The following is a 22,309-nucleotide window of genomic DNA, read 5'->3' as shown; positions in this document are numbered from 1 at the left end:
TTTTACATTTTATTTTTTTGGCATTTTTTTAGCAAAGGGGGTAACCTTACCAAAATTTTGAATTTTCGATGCGAAATTTTTTTTTGAGTTGAGTATGCAGAAGTGAAGTTTGTAGCAAGAAAATGTGGTTTAGTCCAATACCCGATTGATTCCTTCAAAAAACAAGCTCAAAATCGCATAATTGATATCCAAAAAATGCAAAAAATTCGATGTTCTTGGGTCAAACATTTTCAAGGTCATTTTTAAGATCGAAAACGCTGTAACTCCTTCATTTTTACGAATTTAGAAAATTTTCTTGCATTCCGCAGTTCGAAATTCGAAGACGAATCGCAAAATAAACAAAATTCTTTAAAATTTTACATTTTATTTTTTGGCATTTTTTAGCAAAGGGGGTAACCTTACCAAAATTTTGAATTTTCGATGCGAAATTTTTTTTTGAGTTGTGTATGCAAAAGTGAAGTTTGTAGCAAGAAAATGTGGTTTAGTCCAATTTCCGATTGATTTCTTTAAAAAACAAGCTCAAAATCGCATAATTGATATCCAAAAAATGCAAAAAATTCGATGTTCTTGGGCCAAACATTTTCAAGGTAATTTTTAAGATCGAAAACGCTGTAACTCCTTCATTTTTACGAATTTTGAAAATTTTCTTGCATTCCGCAGTTCGAAATTCGAAGACGAATCGCAAAATAAACAAAATTCCTTAAAATTTAACATTTTATTTTTTTGGCATTTTTTTAGCAAAATTTTGAATTTTCGATGCGAAATTTTTTTTTGAGTTGAGTATGCAGAAGTGAAGTTTGTAGCAAGAAAATGTGGTTTAGTCCAATTCCCGATTGATTACTTTAAAAAACAAGCTCAAAATCGCATAATTGATATCCAAAAAATGCAAAAAATTCGATGTTCTTGGGTCAAACATTTTCAAGGTCATTTTTAAGATCGAAAACGCTGTAAATCCTTCATTTTTACGAATTTAGAAAATTTTCTTGCATTCCGCAGTTCGAAATTCGAAGACTAATCGCAATATAAGCAAAATTCCTTAAAATTTAACATTTTATTTTTTTGGCATTTTTTTAGCAAAGGGGGTAACCTTACCAAAATTTTGAATTTTCGATGCGAAATTTTTTTTTGAGTTGAGCATGCAGAAGTGAAGTTTGTAGCAAGAAAATGTGGTTTAGTCCAATTCCCGATTGATTCCCTTAAAAAACAAGCTCAAAATCGCATAATTGATATCCAAAAAATGCAAAAAATTCGATGTTCTTGGGCCAAACATTTTCAAGGTCATTTTTAAGATCGAAAACGCTGTAACTCCTTCATTTTTACGAATTTTGAAAATTTTCTTGCATTCCGCAGTTCGAAATTCGAATACGAATCGCAAAATAAGCAAAATTCTTTAAAATTCAACATTTTATTTTTTTGGCATTTTTTTTAGCAAAGGGGGTAACCTTACCAAAATTTTGAATTTTCGATGCGAAATTTTTTTTTGAGTTGAGTATGCAGAAGTGAAGTTTGTAGTAAGAAAATGTGGTTTAGTCCAATTCCCGATTGATTCCCTTAAAAAAGAAGCTCAAAATCGCATAATTGATATCCAAAAAATGCAAAAAATTCGATGTTCTTGGGCCAAACATTTTCAAGGTCATTTTTAAGATCGAAAACGCTGTAACTCCTTCATTTTTACGAATTTAGAAAATTTTCTTGCATTCCGCAGTTCGAAATTCGAATACGAATCGTAAAATAAGCAAAATTACTTAAAATTTAACATTTTATTTTTTGGCATTTTTTTAGCAAAGGGGGTAACCTTTCCAACATTTTGAAATTTCGATGCGAAAATTTTTTTTGAGTTGTGTATGCAGAAGTGAAGTTTGTAGCAAGAAAATGTGGTTTAGTCCAATTCCCGATTGATTCCCTTAAAAAACAAGCTCAAAATCTCATAATTGATATCCAAAAAATGCAAAAAATTCGATGTTCTTGGGCCAAACATTTTCAAGGTCATTTTTAAGATCGAAAACGCTGTAAATCCTTCATTTTTACGAATTTAGAAACTTTTCTTGCATTCCGCAGTTCGAAATTCGAATACGAATCGTAAAATAAACAAAATTCCTTAAAATTTAACATTTTATTTTTTGGCATTTTTTTTAGCAAAGGGGGTAACCTTACCAAAATTTAGAATTTTCGATGCGAAATTTTTTTTTGAGCTGTGTATGCAGAAGTGAAGTTTGTAGCAAGAAAATGTGGTTTAGTCCAATTCCCGATTGATTCCCTTAAAAAACAAGCTCAAAATCGCATAATTGATATCCAAAAAATGCAAAAAATTCGATGTTCTTGGGCCAAACATTTTCAAGGTCATTTTTAAGATCGAAAACGCTGTAACTCCTTCATTTTTACGAATTTAGAAAATTTTCTCGCATTCCGCAGTTCGAAATTCGAAGACGAATCGCAAAATAAACAAAATTCTTTAATATTTTACATTTTATTTTTTCGGCATTTTTTTAGCAAAGGGGGTAACCTTACCAAAATTTTGAATTTTCGATGCGAAATTTTTTTTTGAGTTATGTATGCAGAAGTGAAGTTTGTAGTAAGAAAATGTGGTTTATTCCAATTCCCGATTGATTCCCTTAAAAATCAAGCTCAAAATCGCATAATTGATATCCAAAAAATGCAAAAAATTCGATGTTCTTGGGTCAAACATTTTCAAGGTCATTTTTAAGATCGAAAACGCTGTAACTCCTTCATTTTTACAAATTTAGAAAATTTTCTTGCATTCCGCAGTGCGAAATTCGAATACGAATCGCAAAATAAACAAAATTCCTTAAAATTTATCATTTTATTTTTTTGGCATTTTTTTAGCAAAGGGGGTAACCTACCAAAATTTTGAATTTTCGATGCGAAATTTTTTTTTGAGTTGAGTATGCAGAAGTGAAGTTTGTAGCAAGAAAATGTGGTTTAGTCCAATTCCCGATTGATTCCCTTAAAAAACAAGCTCAAAATCGCATAATTGATATCCAAAAAATGCAAAAAATTCGATGTTCTTGGGCCAAACATTTTCAAGGTCATTTTTAAGATCGAAAGCGCTGTAACTCCTTCATTTTTACGAATTTAGAAAATTGTCTTGCATTCCGCAGTTCGAAATTCGTAGACGAATCGCAAAATAAACAAAATTCTTTTAAATTTAACATTTAATTTTTTTGGCATTTTTTTAGCAAAGGGGGTAACCTTACCAAAATTTTGAATTTTCGATGCGAAATTTTTTTTTGAGTTGTGTATGCAAAAGTGAAGTTTGTAGCAAGAAAATGTGGTTTAGTCCAAATCCCGATTGATTCCCTTAAAAAACAAGCTCAAATCGGATAATTGATATCCAAAAAATTCGATGTTCTTGGGCCAAACATTTTCAAGGTCATTTTTAAGATCGAAAACGCTGTAACTCCTTCATTTTTACGAATTTTGAAAATTTTCTTGCATTCCGCAGTTCGAAATTCGAATACGAATCGCAAAATAAGCAAAATTACTTAAAATTTAACATTTTATTTTTTTGGCATTTTTTTAGCAAAGGGGGTAACCTTACCAAAATTTTGAATTTTCGATGCGAAATTTTTTTTTGAGTTGAGTATGCAGAAGTGAAGTTTGTAGTAAGAAAATGTGGTTTAGTCCAATTCCCGATTGATTTCTTTAAAAAACAAGCTCAAAATCGCATAATTGATATCCAAAAAATGCAAAAAATTCGATGTTCTTGGGCCAAACATTTTCAAGGTCATTTTTAAGATCGAAAACGCTGTAACTCCTTCATTTTTACGAATTTAGAAAATTTTCTTGCATTCCGCAGTTCGAAATTCGAAGACGAATCGCAAAATAAACAAAATTCCTTAAAATTTAACATTGTATTATTTTGAACTTTTTTTTACCAAAATTTTGAATTTTCGATGCGAAATTTTTTTTTGAGTTGAGTATGCAGAAGTGAAGTTTGTAGCAAGAAAATGTGGTTTAGTCCAATACCCGATTGATTCCTTCAAAAAACAAGCTCAAAATCGCATAATTGATATCCAAAAAATGGAAAAAATTCGATGTTCTTGGGTCAAACATTTTCAAGGTCATTTTTAAGATCGAAAACGCTGTAACTCCTTCATTTTTACAAATTTAGAAAATTTTCTTGCATTCCGCAGTGCGAAATTCGAATACGAATCGCAAAATAAACAAAATTCCTTAAAATTTTACATTTTATTTTTTTGGCATTTTTTTAGCAAAGGGGGTAACCTTACCAAAATTTTGAATTTTCGATGCGAAATTTTTTTTTGAGTTGAGTATGCAGAAGTGAAGTTTGTAGCAAGAAAATGTGGTTTAGTCCAATACCCGATTGATTCCTTCAAAAAACAAGCTCAAAATCGCATAATTGATATCCAAAAAATGCAAAAAATTCGATGTTCTTGGGTCAAACATTTTCAAGGTCATTTTTAAGATCGAAAACGCTGTAACTCCTTCATTTTTACGAATTTAGAAAATTTTCTTGCATTCCGCAGTTCGAAATTCGAAGACGAATCGCAAAATAAACAAAATTCCTTAAAATTTAACATTGTATTATTTTGAACTTTTTTTTAGCAAAGGGGGTAACCTTACCAAAATTTTGAATTTTCGATGCGAAATTTTTTTTTGAGTTGAGTATGCAGAAGTGAAGTTTGTAGCAAGAAAATGTGGTTTAGTCCAATACCCGATTGATTCCTTCAAAAAACAAGCTCAAAATCGCATAATTGATATCCAAAAAATGGAAAAAATTCGATGTTCTTGGGTCAAACATTTTCAAGGTCATTTTTAAGATCGAAAACGCTGTAACTCCTTCATTTTTACAAATTTAGAAAATTTTCTTGCATTCCGCAGTGCGAAATTCGAATACGAATCGCAAAATAAACAAAATTCCTTAAAATTTTACATTTTATTTTTTTGGCATTTTTTTAGCAAAGGGGGTAACCTTACCAAAATTTTGAATTTTCGATGCGAAATTTTTTTTTGAGTTGAGTATGCAGAAGTGAAGTTTGTAGTAAGAAAATGTGGTTTAGTCCAATTCCCGATTGGTTTCGTTAAAAAACAAGCTCAAAATCGCATAATTGATATCCAAAAAATGCAAAAAATTCGATGTTCTCGGGCCAAACATTTTCAAGGTCATTTTTAAGATCGAAAACGCTGTAACTCCTTCATTTTTACGAATTTAGAAAATTTTCTTTCATTCCTTAGTTCGAAATTCGAAGACGAATCGCAAAATAAACAAAATTCCTTAAAATTTAACATTTTATTTTTTTGGCATTTTTTTAGCAAAGGGGGTAACCTTTCCAAAATTTCGAATTTTCGATGCGAAATTTTTTTTTGAGTTGAGTATGCAGAAGTGAAGTTTGTAGTAAGAAAATGTGGTTTAGTCCAATTCCCGATTGATTCCCTTGAAAAACAAGCTCAAAATCTTATAATTGATATCCAAAAAATGCAAAAAATTCGATGTTCTTGGGTCAAACATTTTCAAGGTCATTTTTCAGATCGAAAACGCTGTAACTCCTTAATTTTTACGAATTTAGAAAATTTTCTTGCATTCCGCAGTTCGAAATTCGAAGACGAATCTTAAAATAATCGAAATTCTTTAAAATTTAACATTTTATTTTTTTGCATTTTTTTATCAAAATTTTGAATTTTCGATGCGAACAAATTTTTCACCACAATTGTTTAGAAGTGGCCACATTAGCTTTTCTTTATGAGTGTGTACTGTAGATCAGTTGAATGCTGGCAAGGATAACCTTCAATAGCATCAAGAATATCCCTTCTCAACGTCCCCACTCCCTTTTGGTATACTTGAGCCCTAATCATCTACTTTTGTTATGTATCCACCAGCACCCTGTGGGGATTTTTTTTTGTTGTTGTTCAACAACAACAAACTCAACTTTTCATTCCTTTCGAATGTGATTGCCAACAGCCCAAAAGGAGACCAAGGCAAGACTCCAAAGACATACAAAAATATTTCCATATACCACAAAAGGAAGGGTGCAGTATTGGCTTACAATCGTACAACAGCAACAACAGTTTAACTGCGAAAGAAACAAAACCAGAAATCAAGTCATTTTGAAACTATTTTTGAAAGTGTTCCCCCACATACAGACGCTGGGAAGGGGAGCCCAGCCAAACGAAATGATCGAGTGAACATACAAAGGCCATTGGGAATGACAACGAAAGCCAAAATAAGGGAGCAGCCTTTGTGTGGCGAAACGAAGAAAAAACAAACTTTGCCAAGTGGTGGTGCTGGCTGAATCATAAGGAATGCTGAGCTAGCTGGCATTTAGGTGATCAAGGATAATGTTGGGTAGTGTCTGTCTATCTGCACTTTGGTGTGCTTCGAATACAATCGTTTTTTGGTTTACAATTACAAACACATTAAAGTTAATGCATTGAATACAAAGGAGAGCAGAGGTTAATGGGAGAATGAGATTTGGAATGGATTCCTTAGGCCACTGAAGGGCCTTTTTGGTGTATGATGGGTGAGGAAAGGTATATAAGAATGATTTGAGAAAAGGTCATTGAGCAGATTTCTGTATGGATCATATGGTGAATTTGAGTGTCAGAGTCTTACCAAGAGTCAACGTCAATTTTTTTGCATACATCTTACATGTGAGCGCCATGAGAGTCCCATGCTGGTAAAACAACTTGACGCTGACTCTTGCCTCCAACAGCCTTATTGATTAAGTTTTGTAGATAAGGCCATAATGCAAAATGCAAATTCGCCCATGAACATTCCATTAAGGAACTGGAGCAAACTTCTTACGAATCAATGAATGCTGTCCGATTTAATTTTAAGCTCAATGATATGGGACCTCTTTTTTTATAGCAATGGTTATCCCCTCCCAATACTGGCGACATTTGTGAGATACTTTGCCGTATATAAAAACTTCTCCTCAAAGAAGTGTCGCTCTGCGGCACGCCGTTCGAACTCGGCATAAACAAGGAGGCCTCTTATCATTGAGCTTAAACTTTAATCGGACTGCACACATTGATATGAGAGAAGTATCCCCTGTCCTTTAATGGAATGTTTATGGAAAATTTAGTAGTATTAGATTCTTCTTGTAGCCAAAGCCACTAATGTAAGAAAAATAATTAAAACCCAATTTTAATTTAAAAATATTCCGATTTATTCGACATATAATTAAGGAGATACAATAATTTTAAGTTAATGCTGGAACTATAAGGAGAGATTTCTTATATACAAATGAGTGCTGCCGCTTTCAAGTTTCCAGCTTAATCCAAAGGAATCTTAGTCTCCTCAAATGTCTTCAGCATTGGTGAAAGAATAGGAACAGCAGAATAATTTTGCCTCATATGCTCATAGGCATGAATCCTTTGACCCTCATAGCCGGATATCATGTCTCATTTGGCTCTGTTGCTTCCTCCCGCCTTTAGGTGTGCTATATTCCTAATCTTTTTGGTTTTCGCAAATGAGGCATATGGACATAAGGCTCACTACATGTATTTTTCTTGTCAGAGGTGTATTACTCCTGTTTATAGAATAAATTTACATCAAAGGCCTCTTTCTTCAACAGTTGTCCTTTTGAATTATTGCTGCTGGTGTTTAAATGAACTTTTTTAATTTAGTTTTTGTGTTTCACTTGGGCATAAAGTTGTTCATTTCCAGCTGAAACATGATCCTCTTACCACTGCAGTACAATTGTAATTGGTTTTTCGAACTTCAAGAACCAATGAAAGGACGAATGTTTGCGGTTTCCAAATGGGGATGATTTCAAAACAATTAATGATCGTATTACTACAAAGTTTAAGCAACGAATGTGGAATACATTTCCCTGTTGAGGATCATTTGGTTGATTTGCAAAGATGCCATAGAAAATCAATTAAAGGAAGTTCCTTACTGACATAATTATTTAACAATTCGGCTTTGGTGAGGGTCTCACTTAAACTCTTCGGAGTCTCTTAGACTCCTGGGAGTCCCATGGACTTCTGGGAATTTCACAGATTCATCGATATACTATGGACTTCTGGAAGTCTCTTAGACACCCAGAAATCTCTTAATAGCCCAGAAGTCTATCAGACTCTTGGGAGTGTAAGGAGTTCAAGGGATCTTAGTAGTCCTAGGAGTTTCCTGGATGCCAATAATTGTATAGGACTCCTGGGAGTATTCACGACTCCTAAGCGTCTTCACGATTTCTAAGTGTCTTTACAACAATACAAGATTAGGTGAGGTTAGGATGAAAAGAGGGTGTGTATGTCACTATGGACATACACCTTAGCCAGTAATCGGCTCTAAATATTAAAAATGTAACCTCGAACAAGAAAATTTAAGTAAGAAATTCCTTGATACTTACATGGAGTCCTTAATTGTTTTCCAAACCAAGCCCTTCAAATGGTTCATGTCTGGTAATGTGTCTCCCTCCACCCAAGTGCCGGTGTTTTTTAACAGCGAAAGCCGGATGATGACATAGGAAAAGCTCTAACGTCTCATCATCTACGCCACATGCCCTACACCTGCTATCACTTGCCGCACCGATTTTGCATAAGTGAGCTGGTAGTCCTATGTGTCCCGTTATGATACCAAAAGCTATATTGACCTCCTTTTTACTTGCTTTTAGTAACAGCCTTGTCCTCTCACGATCCGGATCAACCCATAAAATTTTCGTCTTCCTATCGACTGTTTCGTTGTTCCACAGTGTAACATGCGCATTCGTCGCCCACGCTCTTAACTCGGCCTGCGTCGACCTGAAAGGCTTCGGGTTAACCAAGTTTATTGAAGGCAGTCCTCGTCTGTCCTTTCATTCCCCCTTACTCCGTTATGGCCCGGCACCCAAACGATGCGGATTGTATCATTGGCAGAAAAGGTGTTAATCTCCTTCATCATCATTCCAAGATTGTTCGTGATCTTAACGTCCTGGTTGTTATTGCCCTTGTGGCCATTTTACTGTTCGTAAAGATGCTCACACTCGATGTCCTCGGGTTAGTACCACACCACCTCAAGCATTCCGTGATCGCCCGCATCTCCGCCTGCAGGACCGTATTATGGTCAGACAGTCTTAAACAGATCTCAGTCGTTGGGTTCTCAATGTAGACCCCCAGGCCCACTCTGTCTGCTAGCTTTGATCCATCCGTTTAAAATGATCTTCCAGGTGGCAGTACTAGGGTCCCGACAGTCCAAGATTGTCCCGTCTCAGATATTCAATCGGGAACCTCTACCCTTCCTTCCAGGTTTCTTATTGTCGCCTCAATTATACTCCCTTACTCAATCCCTTCGCCATAAGTCTCATGACTGCAGTGGCCGCCATGACTCTCAATGATTTCTAAGAGTTTGGGACATCTAATTGTTATTAGAACTACTAAGAGTCTCTTTGACTCATAAGGCTACTCAGACCTACTAAGTGTGCCTAGGATCCCTAAGAGTCAACAGACCTCCTAAGAGCCCTCTAGAATCCTAAGATTGCCTTGAAATCGTAAGTGTCACTTTTAGCCCAAACATTCTCATGGACTCTGAATAGTGTTGTGGACTCCTATGCTATGGACTCGTAAGAGAGCTTTGTAAGAGTACCATGAACTCCAAAGAGTCCCACGCACTACAAAAGGTCTCTGCGACTTGTTAGAGTACCATGGATTGACTCATACGAGTCTTATGGATTGCAAAGAATCGCATGGACTCCTAAGAGTCGCATGAACTTCTAAGATTCGCATGGAGTTCTAAGAGTCTTATGGACTTCCAAGGGTCAATGAACTCTTGAGTCGTATGTTCTAAGAGTCGTATGGACTTCTTAGAGTCACGTGGATCTCCAACAGTCTCATTGGACTCCGAAGAGTCCCATGAACTCCTAAGAGTCCCATGAACTCCTAAGAGTCCCATGAATTCCTAAGAGTCCCGTGAACTCCTATGAGTCCCATAGACTCCCTTGAACTCCAAAGAGACTCCAAAGAGACTCCTTGGACTCCTAAGAGTCCCTTGGACTCCTAAGAATCCCTTGGACTCCAAAGAGTCCCTCCAAGGGACTCTAAGGACTCCTAAGACTCTTAGGAGTCCAAGGGACTCTTAGGTGTCCAAGGGACTCTTAGGAGTCCAAGGGACTCTTAGGAGTCCAAGGGACTCTTAGGAGTCCAAGGGACTCTTAGGAGTCCAAGGGACTCTTAGGAGTCCAAGGGACTCTTAGGAGTCCAAGGGACTCTTAGGAGTCCAAGGGACTCTTAGGAGTCCAAGGGACTCTTAGGAGTCCAAGGGACTCTTAGGAGTCCAAGGGACTCTTAGGAGTCCAAGGGACTCTTAGGAGTCCAAGGGACTCTTAGGAGTCCAAGGGACTCTTAGGAGTCCAAGGGACTCTTAGGAGTCCAAGGGACTCTTAGGAGTCCAAAGGACTCTTAGGAGTTCAAGGGACTCTTAGGAGTCCACGGGTACTCTTAGGAGTCCAAGGGACTCTTAGGAGTCCAAGGGACTTTTAGGAGTCCAAGGGACTCTTAGGAGTCCAAGGGACTCTTAGGAGTCCACGGGACTCTTAGGAGTCCAAGGAACTCTTAGGAGTCCAAGGAACTCTTAGGAGTCCAAGGAACTCTTAGGAGTCCAAGGGACTCTTAGGAGTCCAAAGGACTCTTGGGAGTCCAAGGGACTCTTAGGAGTCCAAGGGACTCTTAGGAGTCCAAGGGACTCTTAGGAGTCCACGGGACTCTTAGGAGTCCACGGGACTCTTAGGAGTCCACGGGACTCTTAGGAGTCCACGGGACTCTTAGGAGTCCACGGGACTCTTAGGAGTCCACGGGACTCTTAGGAGTCCAAGGGACTCTTAGGAGTCCAAGGGACTCTTAGAACTACAAGAGACTCTTAGGAGTCCAAGGGACTCTTAGGAGTCCCAGGGACTCTTAGGAGTCCCAGGGACTCTTAGGAGTCCAATGGGCTCTTAGGAGTCCAAGGGACTCTTAGGAGTCCAAGGAACTCTTAGGAGTCCAAGGGACTCTTAGGAGTCCAAGGGACTCTTAGGAGTCCAAGGGACTCTTAGGAGTCCAAGAGACTCTTATGAGTCCAGGGACTCTTATGAGTCCAGGGACTCTTAGGAGTCCAAGGGATTCTTTTGAGTCCAAGGGATTCTTTTGAGTCCAAGGGACTCTTATGAGTACAAGGGACTCTTAGGGGTCCAAGGGACTCCTAGAAGTTCAAGGGACTCTTGGAAGTCCAAGGGACTCTTGGGAGACCAAGGGACTTTTAGGAGTCCTAGGGACTATTAGGAGTCCAAGGGACTCTTAGGAGTCCAAGGGACTCTTAGGAGTCCAAGGGACTCTTAGGAGTCCAAGGGACTCTTAGGAGTCCAAGGGACTCTTAGGAGTCCAAGGGACTCTTAGGAGTCCAAGGGACTCTTAGGAGTCCAAGGGACTCTTAGGAGTCCAAGGAACTCTTAGGAGTCCAAGGGACTCTTAGGAGTCCAAGGGACTCTTGGGAGTCCAAGGGACTCTTATAAGTCCCAGGGACTCTTATAAGTCCCAGGGACTCTTTTGAGTCAAAGGGACTCTTAGGAGACCAAGTGACTCTTAGGAGACCAAGTGACTCTTAGGAGACCAAGTGACTCTTGGGAGTCCACGGGACTCTTAGGAGTCCAAGGGACTCTTAGGAGTCCAAGGGACTCTTAGGAGTCCAAGGGACTCTTAGGAGTCCAAGGGGCTCTTAGGAGTCCAAGGGACTCTTAGGAGTCCAAGGGACTCTTAGGAGTCCAAGGGACTCTTAGGAGTCCAAGGGACTCTTAGGAGTCCAAGGGACTCTTAGGAGTCCAAGGGACTCTTAGGAGTCCAAGGGACTCTTAGGAGTCCAAGGGACTCTTAGGAGTCCAAGGGACTCTTAGGAGTCCAAGGGACTCTTAGGAGTCCAAGGGACTCTTAGGAGTCCAAGGGACTCTTAGGAGTCCAAGGGACTCTTAGGAGTCCAAGGGACTCTTAGGAGTCCAAGGGACTCTTAGGAGTCCAAGGGACTCTTAGGAGTCCAAGGGACTCTTAGGAGTCCAAGGGACTCTTAGGAGTCCAAGGGACTCTTAGGAGTCCAAGGGACTCTTAGGAGTCCAAGGGACTCTTAGGAGTCCAAGGGACTCTTAGGAGTCCAAGGGACTCTTAGGAGTCCAAGGGACTCGTAGGAGTCCAAGGGACTCTTAGGAGTCCAAGGGACTCTTAGGAGTCCAAGGGACTCTTAGGAGTCCAAGGGACTCTTAGGAGTCCAAGGGACTCTTAGGAGTCCAAGGGACTCTTAGGAGTCCAAGGGACTCTTAGGAGTCCAAGGGACTCTTAGGAGTCCAAGGGACTCTTAGGAGTCCAAGGGACTCTTAGGAGTCCAAGGGACTCTTAGGAGTCCAAGGGACTCTTAGGAGTCCAAGGGACTCTTAGGAGTCCAAGGGACTCTTAGGAGTCCAAGGGACTCTTAGGAGTCCAAGGGACTCTTAGGAGTCCAAGGGACTCTTAGGAGTCCAAGGGACTCTTAGGAGTCCACGGGTACTCTTAGGAGTCCAAGGGACTCTTAGGAGTCCAAGGGACTTTTAGGAGTCCATGGGACTCTTAGGAGTCCAAGGGACTCTAAGGATTCCAAGAGACTCTTAGGAGTCCATGGGACTCTTAGGAGTCCAAGGGACTCTTAGGAGTCCAAGGGACTCTTAGGAGTCCAAGGGACTCTTAGGAGTCCAAGGGACTCTTAGGAGTCCAAGGGACTCTCAGGAATCCGAGGGACTCTTAGGGACTCCTAATGTTTGCGACATTTGGGAGGTACTGTACCATTTGGTATGGCAGCCATATAAAAACTTCTCCACAAAGAGATGTCGCACTGCGACACGCCGTATGGAGTCGGCTATAAAATGGAGGTCCCTTATCATTGACCTTAAACCTTGAATCGGACAGCACTAATTGATATGTGAGAAGTTTGCCCCTGTTCCTTAATGGAATGTTCATGGGCTTTTTTTTTGCTCATTTAATAGGTTGGACTCTTCTTTTATTTCATTTAGCATTGGGTTGCCTATAATCTCCATATTTCGTTGCCTGTCTAAGAGAATATCTTATGAAATTGATTACGTTTTTATCATCTAGCCATTACTGTGTCAATGAACCCCAACACACTATGGACAGGATAGCAAGGGTAAGCTGTTTCAAATCTTTAAAAACCTGCTAGAACTTGTCCATATTTCTAATGCTCTTCTAATGTTCACCATTACATGACTAGGCCTTTGTATCCTTTGGAAAGCAGGTGTTTCTCAATCAATGAACCTTTAAAATTCGCCGTGAATAATCGTTGTGGGACAACATTATCCGAAATATTTCACTCTTCTAATCTCCATGATGAAAAAAGGAAAGATTTGTTTGTCTCCATTTTCAGGTATGACAGACTAAACTGTCATAGTTTATGATTTGTCCGTTTCATCATCAGTTTCATATTTTGTTGTTGTTTTTTTTCAACTGGGTTTAACATGATGACATGGAAGATGTTTGTCAGTCGTTGTTTTGCTCTTTGTTGTAATTGTTATTCCGAAACTCCTGTTTACTTAATGGTTACGATGTTTTTTTCTTCGTTTTTTTTTTTGTTGAGGTCTGGGGCAAACCCTGAAGAGTAAAGCCAAACTCAAACATTTACCTGACCCTTCGTCGTGTCGCTGTGTTTAGGCTAAAAACTTACGGCGATTAAATCTGCTCCAAAATTAAAAGAAGTCGACGAAGATGAAGATGAAGAGACGTTGAGGCAAAAAGGCAAGTAACTCATATCTCTTTGTTACTTACTATCCCTCAAAAAGGTTAAAGACCTTTGCCTTAGTTGTAAAATTTTGACTTTTCCTCTGGCATTGTGGTCTACTACCCAACGGGGAGTGACCGTAGTGAGTGACTGACCAACTGAGAAATGTGACTGCACGTGTTGGACATTAAAACGTTGACGCTCCATATCTGTTTTTGTTTTTCTGCTGTTTTGTTGCCTGGTTGAGTAGGATATGTTAATTTGTTTTGCTGCGATCCAAATGTCCGTTGTTGACACAACACCATCGTGTCCATCATGTCTTCTTTCCATGCGGCTGCCTGTGGTAGGTCGTCCGTCCAAAGCTGGACTTGGTTACGATTCGAAAGTCGGCAACATGTTGTTTGTCATTATCGTGACAATGTCATTTAACGCAGTACGCAGATTTTGTCTTTGGGAAATTTCGAAAGTTTACAAAAGGCCTTCTTGGCCAAGGTTTGCAAAACAATTTCCCGGAATTGTAAAAGGAGTAAAGGATTTCTTTAGTCGGCAATAAAGGTTAGCAATTTTTTTTTTTACTAAACAAGTAGTCAACAAGTTATAGTCCGATTCGGACCATAAGAGAATTTAATGATGAACATTGTAGAAGTCATTGTATTATACTTTAGTCCATTCGGATAAGAATTGGGAATTGTAGGGGCTCAAGAAGCAAAATCGGGAGATCGGTTTTTATGGGAGCTGTATCAAACCATTGATCGATTCAGACCATATTAGACACGTATGCTGAAGGTCATGCGAGAAGCCGTTGTACAAAATTTCTGCCAAATCGGATGAGAATTGCGCCCTCTAGAGGCTCAAGAAGTCAAGACCCAAGATCGGTTTATATGGCAGCTATATCAAAACCTAAACCGATTTGCGCCATACTTAGCACAGTTATTAAAAGTCATAACAAAACACCTCATGCATAATTTCAGCCCAATCGGATACGAATTGCGCCCTCTAGAGGTTCAAGAAGTCAAAACCCAAGATCGGTTTAAATGGCAGCTATATCAAAACATGGACCGATTTGAACCATACTTAACACAGTTATTGGAAGTCATAACAAAACATCTCATGCAAAATCTCAGCCAAATCGGATAAGAATTGCGCGCTGTAGAGGCTCATGAAGTCAAGACCCAAGATGGGTTTATATGGCAGCTATATCTAAACATAAACCGATTTAAACCATACTAAAGACAGCTATTCTAAGTCATAATAAAACACCTCATGCAAGGTTGAAGGTCATGCGAGAAGCCGCTGTACAAAATTTCAGCCGAATCGGATAAGAATTGCGCCCTCTAGAGGCTCAAGAAGTCAAGACCCAAGATCGGTTTATATGGCAGCTATGTCAGATTATAAACCGATTTTAACCATACTTAGCACAGTTGTTGAAAGTCATAAAAAAACACTTCGTGCAAAATTTCAGCCGAATCGGATAAGAATTGCGCCCTCTAGAGGCTCAAGAAGTCAAGATCTCAGATCGGTTTATATGGCAGCTATATCAGGTTATAGACCGATTTGAACCATACATGGCACAGTTGTTGGATATCATAACAAAACACGTCGTACCAAATTTCATTCCAATCGGATAAGAATTGCGCACTCTAGAGGCTCCAGAAGTCAAGACCAAAGATCGGTTTATATGGCAGCTCTATCAAAACATGGACCGAATTGGCCCATTAACAATCCTAACCGACCTATACTAGTAAAAAGTATTTTTTCTTTCGACAGACAGACGGACGGACGGACGGACGGAATTTCAGTCAAATCGGACAAGAATTGCGCCCTCTAGAGGCTCAAGAAGTCAAGACCCAAGATCGGTCTATATGGCAGCTATATCAAAACATGTACCGATATGAACCATACCTAGCACGGTTGTTGGAAGTGACACCAAAACACCACGTGCAAAATTTCAGCCGAATCGGAAAGGAATTGCGCCCTCTAGAGGTTCAAGAAGTCAGGACCCAAGATCGGTTTATATGGCAGCTGTATCAAAACATGGACCGAATTGGCCCATTTACAATCCTAACCGACCTACACTAATAAAAAGTATTTTTTCTTTCGACAGACTGGCGGACGGACGGACGACGCATTAACGGACGGACAGACAGATGGACGGACAGACGGACGGGCAGACAGACGGACGGACAAACGGACGGACAGACAGACGGAAGGACAGACGTACGGACAAACGGACGGACAAACGGACGGACAGACGTACGGACAAACGGACGGACATGGCCAGATCGACTTAAACTCATATTTCGAGGTGTTACAAACAGAATGACTACATTAGTATACCCCCATCCTATGGTGGAGGGTATAAATTCTAAATTGTAGCCAAAGAATCTTTTAACGGATATTCAGAACACATTTTTTTGCCAAAATGTTTTTTAAAATGTTGATGTTTAGGTGTGCAATATAAATTTGCCCATGAACATTCCATTAAGGAAAGGGGGAACTTCTTACTTATAAATGAGTGTTGTTCGATTCATGTTTAAGTTCAATGATAAGGGGCTCCGAATGCCGTGCCGCAGAGCAACACCTCTTTAGGGAGAAGTTTTTACATGGCATAATACCTCACAAAAGTAGCCAGCATTAGCAGGGGATAACTATCGCTGAAATTTTTTTGATGTTGTTGCGAGGATTCGAACCCACAAGTTTAGCGTCATAGTGGGATATGCTAACCTCTGCGCTATGATGGTTTAGGTATAAATATGGTTGCCCAAAAAGTAATTGCGGATTTTTCATTTAGTCGGCGTTGACAAGTTTTTTCACAGCTTGTGACTTTGTAATTGCATTCTTTCTTCTGTCAGTTATCAGCTGTTACTTTTAGCTTGTTTTAGAAAAAAAGTGTAAAAATGCATATTTGATTAAAGTTCATTCTAAGTTCTATTAAAAATGCATTTACTTTCTTTTAAATAATCCGCAAAAACTTTTTGGGCAACCCAATTTCAAATAAATTTCAAATGGTAATGTTTTCTTCCACTCAATCCTATTTTGATCCATCTCCCTACATGTCAACCCATTTGCTCTGTTAATGGAAGTCTGTAATACGACAATTTACAGATTGGTATCTCATGCTACTCTTACTACATAAACTTCATCAATGCGATGGTCTGTTTCGTACTCACTCTCGTATTGGTGGATGTGTATCCAAGCGAGTGAGCGTACTATGTCTGGGGATATGACTTCTAAATCAATTGACCAACCCATTGACATATCATTAAAATCAACGATCTGTTCATCGATCCAACGATCGACATAATTGTTGATTGATCCCTCAATGATTGGTGAATGAATGAAATATGAGCACAGCATACATACTCCAACATCTCATACATACTCCAACATCTCTACAGAACAGTGTTGCCGTTCTGAAACTTTGCAACAAACGGGAGGAAAATTGCCAAAAAAAAAATAAAATGAAATATAAACCGTTTCGGGCCATACTTGGCTTGGATGTTAAATAGCATAGTGGATCCCATTGTGCAAAATTTCAACCAAATCGGATAAGAATTGCGCCCCAGAGGGACTTGAGAAGTAAAATTGGGTGATCGGTTTACATGGGGGCTATATCAGGTTATGGACCGATTCAGACCATATTTAGCACTATTGGTAGAGGTCAGCAAAATCGGACAAGAATTACGCCCTCTAGAGGCTCAAGAAATGCAATCAAGAGATCGGTTTATATGGGAGCTATATGAGGCTTTAGACCGATTCAAATCATACCTGGTACGTCTATTAAATGTCATAGGAGAAGTCATGGTACAAAATTTCAGCCAAATCCAATAAAAATTGCGCCCTCTAGAGGCTAAAGAAGTCATATAGGGAGGTCGCTTTATATGGGAGCTATATGAGGCTTTAGACGTTCGATTAGAATTACGACCTCTAGGGGCTCAAGAAGTAAAATCGGGAGATAGGTTTATATGGGAGCTATATCAGGTTTTAGACCGATTCAAACCATACCTGGTACGTCTATTAAATGTCACAGAAGACGTCATAGTATAAAATTTCAGCCAAATGCGATATGAATTGCGCCCTCTAGAGGCTCAAGAATCATATCGGGAGGTCGGTTTATATGGGAGCTATATGAGGCTTTAGACCGATTCAAACCATACTTGGCACGTAAGTCGGAGGTCACTACAGAGGTCATTGTGCAAAGTTTCAGCAAAGTCCGATTAGAATTACGCCTTCTAGAGGTTCAAGAAGTAAAATCGGGAGATCGATTTGTATGGGAGCTATATCAGGTTATAGACCGATTTGAACCGTTCTTAGCACAGTTGTTGGAAGTTATATCAGAAGACCGCATGCAACACATCAGCCAAATCGGAAACAATTTGCGGCTTGTAAGGGCTCTAGAAGTTAAATCAAGAGATCGGTTTATATGAGAGCTATATCAGGTTATAGACCGATTTGGACCGTTCTTAGCACAGTTGTTGGAAGTCATATCAGAAGACCGCATACAACTCATCAGCCAAATCGGAAACAAATTTTGGTTTGTATGGGCTCAAGAAGTCAATTCGAGAGATCGGTTGATATGAGAGCTAATTAACTTTTTTGTATTGGTTATCTAAATTCAAAATCATATTTCAAAGCTACCACTTGGGATACCACATTTTTAAAGGTCGCCAGGTTCTCCTGTGTCTATTCAAATTTTGAGGGTAAAAAATTTGCTATTTTACCAAAGACCTTTAATTGCTGTCCTATTCTATCCTGATAATCCTTAATATATTATTTTTAATTTGAATTCCTTTGGTTAGGATGGGGCAGGGGGAATGCCTTTTGACACGTCCTGTCATTGGAATATTTTCTCGGTTGTTTTTATTGTAAGGTAAGGGTCGGTCACCCCGACGCTAAGACCGAAAAGACAATTTTTTGGACTCCTTTATTGCCTCGATCAACATGTCATGCTGGACGGCAGAACGTGACCCAGATACTTGAATCCTTATATCAACATTAGATTCGAGCTCTACTGTCATAGAGCTTTCGTTTCATTCCCATGTTATACCGATCGAACTACATGTCTTATTGAAGCGCTTTAGGTGAATTGGCCGGTTACAGACACTGTTCGCCAATGTGCATATCAGATTCGTGGTCAACTCTCAAAAACCTTTCATTTTATACCCACTTTGTGACGTTGGACATTCATGCCCCTTTGGGGGGGGTTTTTTAAGTTTGAGGATCCCCCTGAAGACACCTTGAACCAATTTCTTATAATAGAAGTGTGCTCAACTTCCAAATACCTTTCATTTCATATCCATATTGTCCCAATTTGGAAAATATGCCCTTCTGGGAGGTTTTGGGGGGTGAGGAGGCCACTCAGACACCAAGGAATACATTTTTATGTTAGATTTCTACTCTACTTTTAAATACATTTCATTTGATACCCATATTGCCCAAAGCGGGAAAAGTGTCCTGTTAGGTGGTGTTTTTGGGGGTGGGGTATCCCCCGGACACTTAGGATGCCGTTTTTATGCCAAGTTCGCACTCTACTCATAAATAGCTTTTATTTGATACCCATATTGTCCCAATCGGTAAACATGTCCGTTCAAATGGGTTTTGGGATGGGGCGCCCCCCCAGGTTATATGACCCCAAAGTTTTATACCAATTTCGTGTTTTTGGGGTACCATAAGGTGGCATACAAAATTTCGCTTAAATCGGTGCTCCCAACTCCGTGAACTGGCGTTTTCGAAAATTGGGGTAAGGGAGTGGGTCCTACATCCTATGGTAGTGGGTATAAAAAGGCGTTGTTTTAGGGGGTGGGGTACCCCCCGGACACTTAGGGTGCCACTTTTATGCCAAGTTCGCACTCTACTCATAAGTACCTTTTATTTGATACCCATATTGTCCCAATCGGTAAACATGTCCGTTCAGGTGGGTTTTGGGATGGGGCGTCCCCCCAGGTTATATGACCCCAAAGTTTTGTATCAATTTCGTGTTTTTGGCATACAAAATTTCGCCTAAATCGGTGCTCCCATCTCCGAGATCTGGCGTTTTCGAAAATTGGGGTAAGGGAGAGGGTCCTTCATCCTATGGTAGTGGGTATAAAAAGGCATTAAATTCGGCCGAACTTTGGATGCCCACCACCAAGGATATACGCATTTAATTTCCTACTGAATTAAATCTATCTACTATATTCTGAGTTATATCCATATATGTACGGATCTTCATCATATTTTTATTGCTTATAGAGGGGCCTTACAAAGGGTGATTTTTTAAGAGCTATATGAAATTAAAAAAAAAAAACAAAAACACATAAAATTCACAAAAATGCATGAAACCTTTGTTTGAATCAATACTATAGTCCAATTTTGGCATACTCCTTCCGATATTTCAGCCCATATCTCCGAATAAATGCTTCAAAGTTGCCTTCCAATAAGTCAATTGAAGCGGGCTTGTCTGTATAGACATGAGTTTTAACATACCCTCACAAAAAATAGTCTGAAGGCATTAAATCGCTCGATCTAGGCGGCCAATGGATCGGTCCCAAACGTGAAATAAAAGAATCACCGAACTAGCCTCTCAATAAGTCCATTGTTAAGCGAGCTGTGGGACATGTGGCACCGTCTTGTTGAAATCACTTGCCAAACAAGTCAAGCTCTTGAATTTTGGGCAAAAAAAAAGTTGGATATCATCTCACGGTAGCGCTTACCATTCACAGATACTTTACGATTCGCATCATCTTTGAAGAAGTACGGTCCATTGATGCCACCAGCCCATAAACCGCACCACAAAGTGAATTTTTCTAGATGCATTGATCTTCACACTAAAATCGAAAATTCTGCTTATTTACGTACCCATTGAGCCAAAAATGAGCTTCGTCCATAAAATTGAAGAAAAGATAAAAGCTAAAAAATCACCCTTTACATGCCATTGTTTAAAATTTCAGCGAAATCGGGCAAGAAATCCTCTATATTTGGGATTAAGATACTAAATCGGAAGATTGGTCTATACGTCATATACATATATCTAAATGTAAGCAGATTTTGACCATTTTCGGTTTGGATATCGTGGGGCCCATTACAACTTACTGTTCCAAATTTCAGCGTAATCGAGTTATGCATGAAGATTTGATCAGCATAATAGCCTAACTAGTCAAAACGGACTATATGACAGCTATATCAATGTATGGTCCGAGCTGGGCAATATTTGGTTCTGACAACGAGATGCCAAGTGGAACTCATTGATCCAAATTTCAGCGAAATCGGCTAGCCAGATCGGTGTATATGTCAACTATACCCAAATATGATACGATCTGGACCCTATGCGGTCCAGGCCCGTTGATATTTTTACCGATATTTGGATATAGCCTCCAGCCAAGATGCCAAGTGCAACTCATTGATCCAAATTTCAGCGAAATCGGGTAGCCAGATCAGTCTATATGTCAACTATATCCAAATATGGTTCAATCTGGGCCCCAAGCGGTCCAGGCCCGTTGATATTTGAACCGATATTTGGATATAGCCTCCAGCCAAGATGCCAAGTGCAACTCATTAATCCAAATTTCAGCGAAATCGGGTAGCCAGATCGGTGTATATGTCAACTATATCCAAATATGGTTCGATCTGGGCCATATGCGGTCCAGGCTCCTTGATATGTGTACCGATATTTGGATATAGTCTCCAGCCTTCCTTTAATTACCCGATTTGGATGGAATTTAGGACAGTTAGTTACATTACACCCCCTCGATTTCCTTGCCGCGTTTGATCCGGATATACAAAGATTTTGGCAAATTTATTTTGCTGTAATTGTGCATATATTAGAAATTTTCAAATTTTTTTCTATAGTTAATGCCAAATTATCTTACAATGAAATCAATCCTTGTGGCTTTGAAAAAAAATCTAGCTTGAACAGCAAACCCTATATGTGGCAACACTCTTTGCCCGCAAGAGCTTTTCGTTATTGAATTTGTATATAATTCACCCCACCCTCCCTCAACACACAACCCAGCATTGCATGGCACAGTGTGAAATGTATGTCAAATCAACTGAGCAAATATCAATTCTCGATGAGTATTTAATATGGATCAACTGATCTCAACTGGCTATCGAAATAAATACAGGGAGAGAATCGGAGAAATGTATAAATGCAGAAGGACGGACATACAACGGACTCATAAAACGTATCATGCACTTGTTATAATCAAATAAATTACCACATGTATACTATGTCATAAATATTTATTAATGTATGCACATAGCCACAAACATGACCATACACTGAGGGTAGTGTATGGGTGTTTGTAATGTTTTGAAATTCCATGTGCCTGAGACAGCCACTTGTGTTTTTGGTGGAGCTGTTTGAGATCTCTGTGCAGTAGTCTTATAAAACTGAGAGTTTTTATTTTGTTTATAGAAGCTCCAAGCCCCAATATACATACATATATGCTATAGCCGCTCCAAACCCCACAGAGAGAGGAAGTGTGAGAGAGAGAGAGAGAGAGAGAGAAAACAAAACACAATGGGTATTTGATGAAAACAAAGTCAGTTGCAAAGAGACTATGGCCTAGGATCTAACAACTTTACCCAGTGCACAAAATATTCTCTTCAAAAATATGAGTACAGCTTATTCTCTTTAGCCTTTTCAAT

This window comes from Stomoxys calcitrans, chromosome 2 (genome assembly GCF_963082655.1).
Source record: "Stomoxys calcitrans chromosome 2, idStoCalc2.1, whole genome shotgun sequence".
NCBI classification, from domain to species: domain Eukaryota; kingdom Metazoa; phylum Arthropoda; class Insecta; order Diptera; family Muscidae; genus Stomoxys; species Stomoxys calcitrans.
Note: the sequence above shows the minus strand (reverse complement) of the source record.